Source organism: Geotrypetes seraphini, chromosome 1 (genome assembly GCF_902459505.1).
Source record: "Geotrypetes seraphini chromosome 1, aGeoSer1.1, whole genome shotgun sequence".
NCBI classification, from domain to species: Eukaryota; Metazoa; Chordata; class Amphibia; order Gymnophiona; family Dermophiidae; genus Geotrypetes; species Geotrypetes seraphini.
The window spans coordinates 138,721,692-138,737,520 of NC_047084.1; the positions used below are offsets into that span (position 1 = coordinate 138,721,692).

The 15,829-nt window shown below is 41.9% G+C and overlaps 1 protein-coding gene across 2 annotated transcripts in view; it reads left to right on the forward strand.

The window, feature by feature from the left end:
- The window catches only part of PCDH10 (protocadherin 10), a 143,927-nt gene that overhangs the window by 125,949 nt on the left and 2,149 nt on the right, over window positions 1-15,829 (forward strand). The gene's annotated exons all lie outside the window — the stretch shown is intronic.

The following is a 15,829-nucleotide window of genomic DNA, read 5'->3' on the forward strand; positions in this document are numbered from 1 at the left end:
GCATCATTGATATCGGTGGCTAGTGTTAAACTTTGGAATTTCTTGCCTGGTATTCTGCGATTCTGTGCTGGGAAGATCAACTTCAAGAAAATGTTGAAAATGCAGCTTTTTGTTAATGCTTTCCTATGAAAATACTGCTACAGCTGGTTCAGTTTCAAGATACAGTGTTAATGAATATTTGTTCTTGAACTTAATATTCAATGTTCTCTGCCTGTGTCAGTACATAAGAAAAAAGAATAGCCTTAATGGGCCAGACTAATGATCCAACTAGCTCAGTAGCCATCTTCACGGTGGCCAATCCAGGTCACTGGTAACCTGGTAAAAATCCATATAGTAGCAACATTCCATGCTACTGTCTCTGGCAGTGTTCAAATCTAGGCTAAAAGCACACTTTTTCAATGCTGCGTTTAACTCTGTTTTATTATTCCATCTGTGAGAAACTCCCTAACCCCTATTTGTCCATCAAGCCTAGTAGCCCATTCTCATGGTGGTCAATCCAGGTCCCTAGTAGCTGGCCAAAACCCAAGAAGTAGCAACATTCCATGCTACCGATCCAGGGTAAGCAGTGGCTTCCCCCGTGTCTTTCTCAATGACAGACTATGGACTTTTCCTCCAGGAACTTGTCCAAACCTCTCTTAAAACCATCTACGCTATGCACTCTTATCACATCCTCTGGTAACGCATTCAAGAGCTTAACTATTATCTGAGTGAAAAAAATTCCTCCTATTGGTTTTAAAAATATTTCCCTGTAACTTCATCGCATGTCCCCTAATCTTTATAATTTTTGACGGAGTGAAAAATCGATCCACTTGTACCCGTTCTACTCCTCTCAGGATTTTGTAGACTTCAGTCGTATCTCCCCTCAGCCGTCTCTTTTCCAAGCTAAAGAGCCCTAACCATTTTAGTCTTTCGAGAGGAGTTCCATCCCCTTTATCATCTTGGTCGCCCTTCTTTGAACCTTTTCTAGCACCACTATACCTTTCTTGAGATGAGGAGACCAGAATTGAATGCAATAATCCAAATGAGGTCGCACCATGGAGTGGTACAGGGGCATTATAACATTCTTAGTCTTGCTAACCATCCCTTTTCTAATAATTCCTAGCATCCTGTTTGCTTTCTTGGACATTGCCACACATTGGGTGGAAAGTTTCATTGTATTATCTGCAATGCTAAAAAAAAAAAAGATTTATTTTTATTTAAACTAGTTGCTTGATCTGTTAATGAAACCTAAAATTGCAAGCTACTACTGAAATACATGTAATATATCTAAGGGTTTTTAATGTACTCATCAAATTACTCATGTATCTCACGCTCTTTGCTGGATTCCATCATGGAGAACATGCAAAAATGCTGAATAATCCAGAGATTATGGTCTGTGATATAATTTATGCCTTATTGTGTAAAGTATTGAGATGTATTTTGCTTTAATGACCTCTAGGAAAATGGTAAGATTCATACATTTTATAATGACTTTATTTCTCAGCATGCTGTGACTTAAATATTGTATTTTATTGGGTGACTTGAATCTATCTTTAGATGATGAAACCCTGATGTGTCAGATTTTAGTTGTTTTTTACTCGTATGGTTTGAGACAATCATAATTACTTATCAGATGGTAGGGTTAGCGCCCAATAAAAAGATCTGGATGTCATTGTAGAGAATATGCTAAAACCTTCTGCCCAGTGTGCAGCGGAGGTCAAACAAGACTCTAGGAATTATTAGAAAAGGGATGTTATACAAGACTAAGAATGTTATAATGCCTCTGTATCGCTCCATGGTGAGACCTCACCTCAAGTATTGCATCCAGTTCTGGTCATGGTATCTCTAAATGATATAGCAGAATTAGAAAAGGTTCAAAGAGAGCGACCAAGATGATAAAGGGGGTGTAACTCCTCTCAGTCATAAAGAGGTTACGGCTCTTCAGCTTGGAAAAGAGCAAGGCACAACGAGTAAGGTGTTTAAATTTGCAGACAATATGAAGTCATTCAGAGTAGTGAAGACACAGGGGGATCTTGTGAAGATCTGCAATGTGTCATAATCAGGCTCGAGGAATGGGCATCAACATGGCAGATGAGGTTCAATGTGGATAAGTCTAAAGTGATGCATGTAGATAACAAAATTCTCATGCATGAATACAGGATGTCTGGGGCGGTACTTGGAGAGACCTCCCAGGAAAGAGACTTGGGGGTTCTGATTGACAAGTTGATGAAGCCGTCCACGCAATGTGTGGCGGCAGCAAAAAGGGCAAACAGAATGCTAGAAATGATAAAGAAGGGAGTCATGAACAGATCGGAGAAGGTTATCATGCTGCTGTACCGGGCAAAGGTGCGCCCTCACCTGGAGTACTGCATCCAGCACTGGTCACCGTACATGAAGAAGGACACGGTACTACTTGAAAGGGTCCAGAGAAGAGCGACTAAGATGGTTAAGGGTCTGGAGGAGTTGCCATACAGTGAAAGATTAGAGAAACTGGGCCTCTTCTCCCTCGAATAGAGGAGATTGAGAGGGGACATGATTGAAACATTCAAGGTACTGAAGGGAATAGACTTAGTAGATAAAGACAGTTTGTTCACCCTCTCCAAGGAAGGGAGAACGAGAAGGCACTCTCTAAAATTGAAAAGGGATAGATTCCGTACGAATGTAAGGAAGTTCTTCACCCAGAGAGTGGTAGAAAACTGGAACGCTCTTCCAGAGTCTGTCATAGGGGAAAACACCCTCCAGGGATTCAAGACAAAGTTAGACAAGTTCCTGCTGAACCAGAACGTACGCAGGTAAAGCTAGTCTTGGTTAGGGTGCTGGTCTTTAACCAAAGGGCCACCGCGTGAGCGGACTGCTGGGCACGATGGACCACTGGTCTGACCCAGCAGCGGCAATTTTTATGTTCTTATGTTAAGTCTACAGAATCTAAGTGGTGTAGAACAGGTAAAAGTGGGTCTTCTTTTTTTATATTATTTATTTATCATATTTCATTCATGATATCAAGCAAAAACATTTGTACAGAAAAAAATTACAGTCTAAATTCAAATAAAAAAAGAAAGAAAAAAAAATCAAGAAATATAAAAGTCTAATCTTTCTCAAGTCCACTGTTTGGATCCAAGATTACGTAGAGTACATTTGGAAATTGCATTAACATATATAAAAAGCAAAGAATTCTTCATCTGATGCCAATTTACAAAGAATAAGTTCATTCAAAGAGTTCTAACTTCATACTCCTTGAAGGTGCTTCGTAGAAAGAAAAACAGGTGAGAAGGTTTAAAGAACACATATTTTAAAGACTACATGGGTATCTCAGATAAAAAGTGCCACCAATAAGTGTAACATCTGGTTTCAAAAGCAAAAAGTGTCGTCTTTGCTTCTGTATGTCCTGAGAAACATCTGAGAAAAGTGAGATCCTGTTTCTACCAACAACATTTTGCTCTCCTTGTACAATCAATCATTCTTTCCAGGCTAGACTATTGTAACTCCATCTACCTAAGTCTAACCAAGAAAAGTCTTCAAAGACTTCAACAGATCCAAAATACTACAGCTAGGTTGATCTTTGCAAAAAGTAAATTTGATCATGTTTCCCTGTTTCTGTCAAAACTTCACTGGCTTCCAGTAATTTCTAGGGTTCACTTTAAATGTGCCTGCCTAACATTCAAGATCTTGCATGGCACTCTTCCTCCTCTAATTCCACTATCTTGGAATTTTGCGAGACCTGATACTACCAGATCCATCCCAAAATTTAAACTATCTTTTCCCTCATTAAAAGGCGTTATCTACGCTGGAAAATTAGGGCAATCTCTTTTCTTCAAAATCAATGAGCTTCCTACCCAGCTGCAGAATCTGGTCTCCTTCCAATTATTCCGAAAGCATCTGAAAACTTGGCTATTCTCAAAAATGTAAATCTCGTTGCTCTTTCCATATTCACTAATTCTTATTATGCAATTTTCCTTATTTTAATGTTCATGTAAACCATGCCGAGTTCTATCTTTATAGAGAGGATGTGGTATATAAGCTTAAGAAGAAAAAAAAAAAAAATTTAAATTGAATCAGGTTGGGCAGACTGGATGGACCATTCGGGTCTTTATCTGCCGTCATCTACTATGTTACTATGTTACTATCTGGATTTTAAAACTCCAAAATTCTTTTGGTCTGTTAAAGAACCTTTTCAAAATCCACATTTTATCTGGCAAAACTGCCAACGAAGCCACTAATATTGAAGATTTTGCCACCTCTGAATCAGAGGTTTCCAAAATAGTTGCAATATCTGAAAGTACTTGATCTTGAATAGGGATTTGTTGCCCTTGCAATTCCTAAAGTGGATCTTTTTTTTATTTTTAATTTCAAAAAGTACAAAGACTAGGGAACACTCAATGAAGTTATATGAAAATGCTTTTTAAACAAATAGAAATATTTGTTCACTTAATGAATAATTAAGCTTTGGAACTCATTACCAGAGGATTTAGTAAGAACGGTTAATATAGCTGGTTTTAAGAAAGGTTTGGACAAGTTCCTGGAGGAAAAGTCCATAGTCTGTTATTAATAAAGACATGGGGGAAGCCACTGCTTGCCCTGGATCGATAGTATGGAATGTTGCTACTATTTGGAATTCTGGATTCGTGCTATTCTTTGAGATTCTGCATGGAAATTGATTCTTGGGGTTCTGGAATGTTGCTTGCCGCGAACAGCCTGTTTACAGTGCTGTAACTGCTGCTTTGGGTAAGGAATGGGGTCAGAACTGCTGCCACTGCGCTGACGCTTCCCTAGTCGGGGGTTCCTCCATGCTCGGCGGCTTCCCTGGTCAGCGGTTCCTCCCTGCTTGGCAGCTTCCCTGCTCAGCGACTTCCTCTATGGAGTTGCTGCCGTGGTGTTTTGCCATTTCAAATTCCGTGCCTCCGCATGCGCAGTAAAAAGAGCCAGAAAACCGCCACATACAAAACGCCACAGGCTCCTTCTACTGCTCATGCGGGGCCACAGAGCTGCGGATCACAGAGGCAGAGATCACAGAGGTAGGAGTGCGCATGCGCGCTAAGGGTTTTATTATTATTGATATAGATATATATAGATATAGATATGTTTTAATTTCCAAAAAGTGCTGTGTGCAATACATAAACTTAAAACATTCAGGGCCTTCTTCTACTAAACCGCTTTAGCAGTTTTAGCGTGGGGAGCCGCACTGAATTACCCGCGCTGCTCCCAACGCTCATAAGAACTCTCAGACTCCTTCCTAAAGCATTTGAACCCACCCCATTAACAATTCCCCTACAACAACATAAATCCAATTCTCATTTCTTGCCACTTCTGGTTCTCTCGATGTGTAAAACTGAAGCACTCACTTTGTAGTTCATTGTAAATTTAGCTGTTTTTTTGCGGCCTCCTCATCTCCCCTTAAAGCCACCCAATTATCCGGGCCTTTTACAATGAACTACAAAGTAAATGCTTCAGTTCTACTCCAGTCAGGATTTTGTAGACTTCAATCATATCTCCACTCAGCTGTCTCTTTTCCAATCGGTTTACATAGGGAAAATGCTTGAAGTACCTCTGTCTGTCCTGGTAGGCTCACAATCTATCTAATGTACTTGGGTCAGTGAAAGATTAGGTGATTTGCCCCAGGATTTGCCCTCAGGATGTTGAGGCTGTAGGTAGAGAATGACACGGTGACAAAATTCATCACCGTTCCCGTCCCCGCGGATAACCGCGGGAAACCATCTTCATGTCATTCTTTAAGGAAAGAGGGAAGAATCAGAGTATGAATGGCCACAACCACTGACCCACAAGCTTTGCTTTGAAGAATGCTGGTGTAGAAGGACTGAGGTTGAAATAGACACTAGAAAATGACATGGGTTTATTTCCCGCGGTTATCCGCGGGGACGGGAACGGTGATGAATTTTGTCACCGTGTCATTCTCTAGCTGTAGGCTCTAACCACCACACCACACTCTCCTCCATAACTGTGTCCTGCAATACCTGGAGCCCAACCGTGATCCCTCCTATTGTAAATGAGCAGATGTCCAACACAGCAAACAAAATCTGGCATCAGTGTCCATGGGTTCTAGAGCTGCATTGGATGCTAGGGATATGTCATCAAGACTGCATTGTTCATCCCTGGTATCAAGTATTGGTAGAGTGTTATTGGGACCAATATCTGACTCCTTCCTGAAGAAAAGGAAGGATTTGTCTTCAGCTTTGGCACTAAGGGCCATGATGCTGACTGCCAGGCGGAGACTGAGGTGTATAAGCATCATATCTCTTTAAAACACAATGTTCAGAACAGCTGGTTTACTCGAGAAGGGCTGATGACGAGGTGGGTGGGTGAATCTCATTGCGATGAAAGTTTAATTCAGCTTTGAGGGGCACCGCTGAAGCCTTTATAAACTTAAGAAATATAAGTGGAAAGATATGTGGAGAACGCTTATGATACCCTGAGAACACGTGGAAAAGTGTTCATCTCTTAGGATAAAGAATTATAGTTGCTGATACTTGGGTTGATGAATAAGGAGCAGATTGGACTCCTTGCTGAGTGAACATCATTTCCTGTATTACTGTGATAGTCACTTTAAAAAGATTATGGAAGAATCTTTTTCTTATCAAGCTTGTTCATGTTTGGAATGGTCTTCCTGTTCGAGTGCGAAGTTCAGTCTGTTCATTACATTGCATTGGTGTCTTTTATCCCACCAATACCTTTCAGTTCTAGGTGGTTTACAAAAGAATTGGAGATTATAACACTGTTTAAAAATAAAATACTTTAATCAAGATTGTTTTTGTCATTGTACTTGTTTGCGCCCATTCTTTGGGAAAAAGCAGTATAAAAATACAGATTCGTGTTCTTTTTTTTTTAATAAACTTTATTAAGTTTTCCAACTACAATTTGTGCATACAAATAATTCATGTACATATAATGTAGACTATATCATGGTTGATTAATTTCCTTTGTATGTTACGTTATATTTTAAATATAGAACTTAGTGGATATTCCTGAATATTTGTTATTGTAATGAATAATCAAACAAATAATTCATGTACATATAATATTACAAGAAAAGCACAATAAACTTACATATAGTAATAAGCAATTATTTTCCCCCACCCTCCCACCTATTAATCAAGAAAATAAATACCCACAAGAAACTATCTAAAAATTCCCCAAAACAATTCCAGCACAAACCCCTCCCCCCCGGATGTGTCTGTTTATAGGTCAGTCAAATAAAGTCAGTTCTCATTCCTTACAAAATTTAGGGCTCCTTTAACAAAGCCGCGCTAAATCCTTAACGCGCGGAATAGCGTGCGCTAAATTGCCGCATGCGCTAGCCGCTACTGCCTCCTTTGGAGCAGGTGGTAGATTTTCAGCTAGCGCGTGCGTTAAAAATGCCAGCGCACCTTTGTAAAAGGAACCCTTAGTCAACGGCTCCCAAACGTCCATCAATTTCCTGTATAGCCATCAGACGTTCCATTTTAAAAGTAATAACAAAGGGATTCCCACCAGAAAGTGTAATTTAGCCTATCCCAGTTCTTCCAATTCTTCAAAAAAAAATTTTGGAGATAAGATTAATGTTCCATATGAAAAATCCAGCTGCATGCTCTCCTGTAAAAACATGAATATCTTCCATAGCGTGTATCTGACAGATGGGTGTACACATGGACAGAGTCTTGGCAAGATTCTCCCTCAACAACTGAGTTCCTTGATCTCTCTAGTCACAAACATTTGCACCGGCGCTAAGGCTGGTGTATGCGCGCACACTTAACTGCATTCCTGGGTATGCTAGTATTCTTTAAAGGAAAATAAGCATTCTAATTTCCTTTATAGAATAGACTTCCTTTATAGAATGGCCCTCTGTACACTAGAAGGAATGTATTCTGTGCGTAAATAGAGAATATTTGTAAGAATATGCTAGCATCCACTTAGCCAAAACGAACGGATGATTAAATAGTAACAGAAATTAAAGAAACTAGCAGATTTTTGTGTATTTGTTCAATTTTCTATACTGTTCTCCAAAGGGAGCTCAGAACGGTTTACATTAATTTATTCAGGTACTCAAGCATTTTCCCTGTCTGTCCCGGTCCTCTGATCCTATTGCTATTTTCTGTTGAAATATTAGGAGTCACCTTGGACTCTAAATTACAATTTTCATTCCAATAGCTTGGTCTGTAGTATGAAAAATTTTCAGGAAACTGTTCTCCATACCTTATTTCATAGCCTTCTTACCAATTATTTAAATTATTGTAATTCTCTTTCCATGGTCTATGCACAATAGATCTATAGCATCTAAACTGATTTCAGAATAAGGACGTTTAAACTAATTAAAAATACTAATAAGCTTGATCTTGTTATACCATCATTCAACATGGACTGGCCACAAAGGCTGTGGTTTGCAGATTTGGTTCACCTAACGATGGATGACTCTTTGTGCTTGCCTTTGATGCCAGATTTTCTGAATCAGGGTCATGGACAATCTAATCTTATCTTTATTAAGACATTTATATACCATTTTTTCACTCTATAAGACGCACCTGACCATAAGACGCACCTAGCTATAGAAGAGGAAAAGCCAAGAAAAAAAAATTCTGTCCCACCACCCTGCCCTGAACCCTGTCTCCCCTCTGGTGGTCTAGTGGTAGGCCAGGACAGGGCAAAGGACAGGCAGGCCTAGTGGCAGGCAGGCAGAGCCTCCCCGTACCTTTTTGAAATCCAGGCAGCTGCCTCCTGTACTGATGTCTTCTGGCAGCCATTCAATGAGAGGTGCGGGACCAGGCAGGCACGCAAGAAGCTCACGCCTGCCTTGTGCATCACTCTGCCACTGCCAGAAGACATCAGAACAGAAGGCAGCCACCGGAATTAAAAAAAGGTACCGGGGCTATTCACTCCATAAGACGTACCCTTATTTCCTCCCACTTTTTGGGTGGAAAAAAGTGCGTCTTATGGAGCAAAAAATAGAGTACCACTGGGTGACCAAAAAAAGCATCACAGTGATATACATAAGAAATAAAAATATAATTCATAGTACAGAATAAAATCCAAATAAATTAAAATACTGCAATACAAATTAAAATAAAGCAATACAGGTGTGTTTTGAGTGCTTTCTTAAACTTGGTGAGGGTGGTAAGGTTCCTGATCTCTCCTGCTTTGGTCGTACAGCCTGGCTATTGAAAGAGTGCAATTGACAAAGGAAAGATATTCAGATACAGTGATTGCTACATTGTTGCAAGCACAGAAGCATTCTACTTCAGTGGCATATACCTGGGTTTGGAGGACTTTGAGTGCTGGTGCATACAGCGCACAGTCTTGCCTTTGGCTGCCTCTGTGTCACATATTATGGCCTTCCTGCAGGAGGGTTGTTCCAAGGGATTAGCTCACTGAAGGTGCAAGTGGTGGCACTGGCCTGCTTTCGGAGCCGCTCATTTTTCGCAAGGAGGATTATACCTCATATTTTTATTAGCTATGGCTTCTGGACGTTCGCGGGGTGCTGTGCAGTTATACACGTTATAAACGAGTTTCAGCGCTCGCATTTTTCATTCTGTTCAGAGGTCCTTTTCGGAGCTTGGGGGCCTCTAAGGTGACCGTTGTGCACTGGATCCGAGAAACTGTCTAGTCAGCATACGTGTTGGGTAAGTCATCTCCGCTTTCTTTGAGGGTGCATTCGACTGGCGCTGTCCACTTCATGGGCAGAGTCATGAGTGTCCTCTTTGGACAGAAAAATAAAAAATAAAAATCTGTAGACCTGCCACCTGGTCTTCTCTGCACACATTTTCCAAACCTCATCATGTAGATGTGGCAGCAGGGAGATATTTTTTTGGGGGTGTCAGACCTCTCGGTGGTGATTGCTGCATCCCATCCTGATAAAGGATTGCTTTGCAGCATCCTGTGTATCTAGATCCATCTTCTGCTGAAGATGGGGAAAGTAGAATTGTCTTGCCTGATCATTTTCTTTCCCTTAGTCACATCAGACAAACCCAGAGCCCCAGCCTTTTTTCTCCTGTTCTAGTTGAGTAGTTGAGTATGTTGACTAGTGGTTCATTCGAGGACAATATTTCCTAGAGGCAAAGATGTTTGGTTTCTTTTTTTTTTTTCAGTTCAAAAAGTTTTATTTATTGTCATAAAATAAGAACAAGTTTTATGTGTGGTACGAGTTGTTTCTTTTCTGCTTTGTTGAGTAATACTGAAAAGCCAAGAAGCGTTCCAACCTATATCACAAATGCAATTCATTGCTCAGTATATCTACCTGCTGGTAGGTGGACTTAGCCCATACATCTGGATTCATCTGCTGTGACTAAGGGAAAGAAAATGATCAGGTAAGACATAATTTTACCTTGTGGCTGCCCCTACTCCTTACAAAGCATTCTGAGCTCAGTCAAAATTTGACCCTTTTATGTGGCGTAGGCCCCCAGTTCCTACTTCAATTCTCTGTGCATGGCTGAGACTTGCAGCAGGAGCTGTGCTAAGGTGTGGCAACTGTTTCTGGGTGACCCTTGGGTCCTGTACCCTCCAGCATAGCTGCCAGGGGTAGTGTTCCTATACCCCGTCCCCCTCCAAGGGTTTTCCTGCTCCTAAGCCCAAAGATGTTGCAGGATGTAGGCCTGATGTGGGGTGAGTAGCACTGCACAGGATCCATGAATGCTTCCTTCCAGGCACTCTCGAGGGTAGGGTGGTCAGCAGCTGAAGGGTGCCTGTATGTGTAAAAGGTTTGCAGTTGAGATTTAACATATCCTAAGTGGATTGCTTGCTGGTGGTGCAGTTGGCTATCGGTAGGCAGGGGGCAGCAGTTGTTTCCTGGGGGACATGTCTGATCTGTGGCGCCAATAGGATGACATAGGGAACCCTAGAGCCACTGATGTGAGAGCTGTTTGACCCCTACGAGGGTTGTCTGCCTGTGGGCACGCAGGATGGGTCCTGGCCCTGCTGGAGGTCCCTGGATGAACAGACACTGGCTGGAAGGTAGTATGCCACTGTGCTTTTGCAAGGATGGAGCCATTGTTACAGTTCTTGTCAGGGATATGGGTGGGGGTATGTGCATCTCTGTGACCTTCAGCTGGCTGGGAGATGGCAGGAGACCTTGTTGGATCCTGCAGTCCTTCTGGCCACCTCTGCTAGGACCCCTCAGAAGAAAGGTCATTTATAGACATCAAGATGGAAAACCTAAGTTTGGGGGCATTTATGTGTGGGGTACTCATGTTAGCTGGTTTGGGGCTCTCACTGATGCCAGTGGCTGCAAATCATCCCATGACTCATAGGCATGCTCTTGGAGTGATCATGTCTGTGGTACTTAAAGTCAGCCTCCGAGGTGCTCCCTCATGTGCCGGATTAGGCCTGGGTCTTCCCAGTGTACGTGCCTGTACTGGCTCCTGAATGACTCAAGGTCCCCGGTGGATGCCGAACCATCTGCAAAACACAAGCTGGTGGAGTCGGGGTTCAGGTGATGAGGCTTCATGGTGTCACATACCTAAATTTGACCCGACAGGTTGTGCATTGCTCCTCACAGGGCCTGAGACCGATGGGAAGACCCGTATGGGAGGGAGGCCTGAGGGTGTAGGTATGCAGTTCACAGGCACAGGTGCTGTGTGAGGCCACAGGGCCAGAGGATGGCATGGTGGGCTTGTTGTGGAACTTGTATACAAGGGTAGTGGGGTAAGGCAGTTGTGCCTTTGTGTGGCTGCATGTAGTTTTGTGTGCTTCTGCCAAAGTTCCAGCAGTATGCAGGTGTGAGGCAGCATTATGTTTTTGGGGTGGGGTGGGGAGTCCATGTATGTGCATCCCCTCATTTCAACATTTTATGATTTTTAAAGGGTGCCTCCATCATTTCATGTCAGGATATTCTGGAAATTCTGATTTCAGCAATGCTTAGTGATTCTGTAGAATGACAATTGTATACATTGCTTGGGGAACCTTGTAAGCTCTGTCTTTTACATGGTGTCTGGTAGCATTATAGAAATGTACCAGTACCAGATACAGTGAGCCCCTTTTGCAGTAGTATTAGGCAACTGCAAAAGGGGCTCACTGTATCTGACACTGCCTATGTATGGTGCTTGTTTACTCTTTCCAAAAATACTAGGACCAGGGGGCATGAACTAAAGCTTCTAGGTAGTAGATTTAAAACCAACCGGAGAAAAAAAATTTTCACGCAACATGTAATTAAACTCTGGAATTTGTTGCCGGAGAATGTGGTGAAATCAGTTAGCGTAGCAGGGTTTAAAAAAAGGGTTGGATCATTTCCTAAAAGAGAAGACCATAGGCCATTATTGAGATGGCTTGGGGCAATCCACTGCTTATTCCTAGGATAAGCAGCATAAAATCTTTACTACTTGGGATCTAGCTAGGTACTTGGGACCTGGGTTGGCCACTGTTGAAAACAGGATACTGGGCTCGATGGGCCTTCGGTTTGTCCCAGTACAGCAACTCTTATGTGATCCCAGGGAGCATTGCTTCACAGTCACCTTTCCAGGCTGCTCCTTAATAATAATAATAACAGTTTATATACCACAGGACTGTAAAGTTCTATGTGGTTTACAAGGATTAAAAGATGCTACAAATTGAGTAGAATTAACAAAGTTAAAAGCTAGTGATTAACAGCTCTAGGGATTAGTTATTGTGGAATAAGATTGTACAGGTCAGTTACCTAAATACTTCAGGAACAGATATGTTTTTAGGCGTTTCCTGAATTCCCCATAAGTAGTAGGCGTAAGCAATTGTTACAGATGGAATTATTTTATGTGGATGATTTTAGTGGACCTTTGGAACTTTGATACTTTCAAATAAAGTCCATTTAGGAACATCGTCACTCCACAGAGTTGTTTTGGTTTTCTCCAGGTCTTTACCCCATAATGCTGCCTGATATGAGAAAAGATATTGATGATGTCTTTTAAATTTACATCCTCCAACCAGTGGAGAAACAAAGTTCAAGTGTGAGCTTCTCTTATGTCTGTTGGTTGAGAAAGAGAAAAGGTCAGTTATATATTTAGGGGCTAAACCGAATAGTACCTTAAAGCAAAAACATCCAAACTTAAACTTCACACTCGCTTCCATCGGCAGCCAATGCAGAAGTCGGTAGGAAGGAGTTACAAGATCAAACTTCTTCAACCCCCAAATTAGCTTGAATGCCGCATTTTGCGCCAGTTGTAATCGCCGCATATTCTTCTGGGAAATTGCCAAATAGGCGATATTACAGTAATCAAGTTGGCTCAGTATAAGGGATTTACCAGAATTCTAAAGGATGAAACATCAAAATATGCTCTAATGGACCGAAGCTTCCAGAGAGTGAAAAAACCCTTTCTGATTAAGGAGTCCACCTGGTCTTTCATGGTTAGGCTCTGGTCCAGTGTTACACCCAATACCTTCATAGTAGATTGAATAGGATAGCTAAGTTTATTGATGCACAGTTTTGGTATCAAGCGGGTGTGGCGAAGCTACAAAAAATTTTGCTTTTTCTAAATTAAGTTTCAGTCTGAATTCAGTCATCCACTGCTCCATCAAATTTAGTACTTCTGTTGCCTTGGGAGTAACTTCCGAGAGAGAGTTAGCGAATGGGATAATGATTGTAAAGTCATCTGCATAACTAAATAATTTTATACCCAGCTGGGTCAATTGCGCACCTAATGAAGACATGTAGACATTGAAAAGCAATGGGGATAGTGGTGATCCCTATGGCACGCCAGATGAATTGCTCCAGGTATCAGAGAGATCATAATTAAAATGTACTTGATGGGTGCGGGAAGAGTCCGAATGGAGAGACATTGAAGGGTGCTAGATATTTGCCTCCTGTGGTTTACCGGGAGATTGGTTTCCTGTTATGCTCCTTGCACAGACATTGTTCAAACTGAGGAACGATCTTCCATGTGCAAAGGTATTTACGCATGTTTTGCACATGGAGGTAACATCTTGGCGTCACTGTGGGCGTTTTCTGGACGTGAAGACCAGTCTCGTAGTACGTTTTGCATAGTGTACGTGTCTCTGATTAGCGAACAATTTTTATCTTGAAGCAGCTGTGACATTCACAATGAGTATTTTTTATATGTGATTTTTTTTTTTTTTTTTTTAGTATATTTTCAATTGCCAGAAAACATTTTCCATTATGGACCTCTGGTTTTTTGCACATTTTGCAATAAACTTTTTTTTTTTTTAATGGGGGAAAAGGGACTATTTCAACATCATATAATACGAGCGGCAGGGTCATTTTCAATAACACTTCATGTGCTGGAATGAATGAGCTTATTTATGATTTATCAGAGATCACTTTGTAGTTTAAGCTAAGCTATAATATGTTTCACGGAATAAAATTACCAGTTCAAGACAAGATAGTCTCTGAATATCAGCAGAAAGTCAGTAAATGGGTTACCTTTGCTCCCAATTATAATTGAAATATTCAGTGTCCATTTGCCTGGTATAGTGGCTTGGTAGACTGGTTAGATAATGCATTGACCTTCTTCACACAAATAGCGAAAGTTCAATTTGCAGCCTGGCTATAAATTCTTGGATTTGGACTGTTACTACTAATGCATCATTTTGTCAACCTGCCCGTCAAACCAGACCGAAGGGTCATTTTGTGATGAGGTTAATTGTCCCTCAGAATGGCATGGTAAGCTAAGTTCTGATTTTGCTGATCCTTCTAGATCTTTCTAGTTGTGTTGCCCTTGGAAACAACAGGGCTAACTTAGAAATTCTAGAGATAGTGCAAAATACTGTGGTCAAACTCCTCTACAAGGCAAAAGAAAAAAAAAAAATACAATCACGTTACCCCTCTCCTGAAAAACGCACACTGGTTGCCCATACCCCATTGCATCCCCTTTAAAATACATTACATTTCTAGACCGCAAAACCTCGCGGATCGATGCAGTTCACAAAAATGGAAAACTGGACATTTCCAGTGAACTACAAAGTAGACATCAACCAATTCAATCCTCTAAAAAATTTTACAAACAAGACTGATTTCAGTAACTTTCTGTAATATACAAGAACAAGACCTACCAAATAAAGAACGTAATTCCCTATCCCAGCTGGCTACCTGAAAAGCAATTAGACGTTGCTGGAACCTCATATACACACGACCTTGAACCGGGGGGAGGGGGGAAACAAATAACACAGTATTACAGATAGGACAGTTTGTTACTTCTTGTCTTCAAAACAAAACGGGTAAATACTTCGACTTTCATCGACAGATTATTGATTCCATACTCGACACCGCGACCTTTATGATCTTCCAAACAAAATCTCCTTTCGATTCCCTCACTTCGCTACATATTTTAGGAAACCATACGGAAAACAATCTTCTCTGTAGTCGCCTCCACTTTATGGAACACACTTCCAAGCCATATCAGGAATGAATCCTCCTTACCCATATAGGAAGAATGTAAAGACTTTTATATTTAAGAATGCCTTGTCTCCTTAAGAACTCTCGATTTCTAGGTACAGTGATACCTCGGTTTATGAGTACACCGGTTTGCGAGTGTTTTGCAAGACGAGCAAAACATTCACAAAATTGGCACTTCAGAAACCGAGCGCGCCTCGATTTGCGAGCGCCCCCCCCCCCCCCCCCCCGTGAACCGGCACCCTCTCCCCCGCAATCCGGCACCCCCCCCCGCCGCCATCGGACACCCCCCCGCCGCCATCGAGCAACCCCCCGCTGCCATCGGGAACCCCCCCGCCGCGACCTGAGGTCCCCCAACCCACCCGAACCCTCTTCTTACTTCAGTGTAGCCTCCACACCGGTACCGTCACCGTCACCGTCACCAGCATGTCCTGCCGGTGCCCGAAGATCTGCTTCCTGTGCTGGGCCTTGAGCATGTGTGAACTCTCAGGCCTTGAGCATGCCGGTGACGGTGTGGAAGCTACACTGAAGTAAGAAGAGGGTTCGGGTGGGTTG